Here is a 2,203-nt window from a genome sequence, read left to right as displayed (position 1 = left end):
TGCACACCTCCATGATAGGATCGCTGAAGACAAATGGGTGCATAAGCAAATGTGGCGAAGAAAGCTGATGGTGCCCCGGCTATCAAAAGAGATAGTGTCTGGGGTCTTAAAGGCTTGAAGGTGAACAAGCGGCCATCTAGCTCAGAAGCAAAAAAGCCCACATGGAAGAAGCACACCGGCCAGTGCGATCACGAGGTGCCAAGGGACCAGGTATAAGGCATCATGCAAAAAAAAAAAAGATATAAGTGTGTGTATGTATGTGTATATATGTGTATATGTATATGTATATATATACCATATTAAATGAAGGGGGAAGTGCAGAGTGGAGACCCAAGGCCCAAGTGTCGGCCAATGGAGATCCCCTCATAGAGGGGTTTAGGAGAGGAGATGGGTTAATTAGGATGCGAGGTAGTACCGATGAAGAACACAGCTTTCCCCCAGATCCTGGATGCTTCCTCCCCCCAACTACCATGATCTAAATTCTACCTTTCAGGCCTGGATAGGACAGATTCTGTACACTGGTACATATGAGGGCTGGAGGTACAGGGAATCCAGGGTGGATGATACCTTCAGGACCAAGGGTGTGAGGGATGATGCTGGGAGAGTGGAGGGTGAGTGGATTGGAAAGGGGGAACTGATTACAAGGATCCACATGTGACCTCTTCCCTGGGAGAGGGACAGCAGAGAAGGGGGGAAGGGAGACTCCAGATAGGGCAAGATATGACAAAATAACGATGTATAAATTACCAAGGGCACATGAGGGAGGGGGGAAAGGGGAGGGAGGGGAAAAAAAAAGAGGACCTGATGCGAGGGGTTTAAGTGGAGAGCAAATACCTTGAGAATGATTGGGGCAGGGAATGTACAGATGTGCTTTATACAATTGATGTATGTATATGTATGGATGGTGATAAGAGTTGTATGAGTCCCTAATAAAATGTAAAAAAAGAAAAGAGGAGAAAAAAATGATTAGGGCAAAGACTGTACAGATGTGCTTTATACAATTGATGTATGTATATGTATGAACTGTGATAAGAATTGCATGAGCCCCAATAAATTGTTAAAAAAAAAGGGTGCTTGTACACTTGCGGTTGGATCCATACCTCACACCATACAGAATACGCATTCAACCTAGATGGATGACTTAAATATAAGAACTAAAATCATAAAACTATTTGCAGATAAAATACTACTGATTTGGGAGACCTAGTTTTCAACACTGGATTCTTAGATATGATACCAAAACTACAACCAATATAAGAGAAAGAACATTCGCTGGATTTTCTCAGAATTAGAAAGTTTTATACATCAAAAGAATTTATGAAGAAAGGGAAGACACTCTCCAAGTGGGGAGAAAATTGGAAATTAAACATCTAATAAGGATTTAATATCCAGAATATGTAATGAAGCACATTTACAACTCAATAACAACAAAACCAAACAACTGAACTTAAAAATGAGCAAATGACTTGTATAGACAGTTAATCAAAGTAGGTAGACAAATGGTCAACAAACACATGAAAAGATGCTTAAAAAACATCACTTATTCAATAGGGGACTACAAATTAAAACCACAATGATATATTTCTTTGCCCCCACTAGGATTGCTATTATGAGAAAAACAGAAAATAACAGCTATTGACTAGGGTGTAAATAAACTGAAATCTAAATTTAATGCTAGTGGGAAGGCAAAAGGATGCAGCCATGGTATGTTGATTCTACAGGAAGCTAAATAAAATTTTGTTTCTGGTTAGGCATATAAGTTATCTTTCTTATCCATACAAGGAAAAAGCCTAAAATATGAAGATCTACCGTACGTTTTTTTGAGAGCCATCAGATAATAGAAAGGACAGAGCAAAGTTGCTCTGAACACAGGAGGAAAAGGGCGACTAACATAGAGATTCACTAGTTCCTGGGAGTACAGACCAACACCAATGCTACCTTGGCCACAGGGGGCCACAGCTGCAGGTAGGAATACTTCAAGAGTAATTGACTAATTGCTGGAGATTGAGCAGAGCCAAGCTTGAGAGACACTTCCCAAAACCCAGAACAGTCTCACATTTTCTTGAGTTTCACCTCCAGGCGTTCCACCCAAATTCCACTGTGAAGCTCAGAGCAAAGTCACGTCATGCTTCAGGCTGGGGAGGGGAAAGTAACCATTTTGAAATAGAGTTCTTTTCCCTTTGCCAATGACCTGTTCTCAAGA

Source organism: Tenrec ecaudatus, chromosome X, assembly GCF_050624435.1.
Source record: "Tenrec ecaudatus isolate mTenEca1 chromosome X, mTenEca1.hap1, whole genome shotgun sequence".
NCBI lineage: Eukaryota > Metazoa > Chordata > Mammalia > Afrosoricida > Tenrecidae > Tenrec > Tenrec ecaudatus.
Note: the sequence above shows the minus strand (reverse complement) of the source record.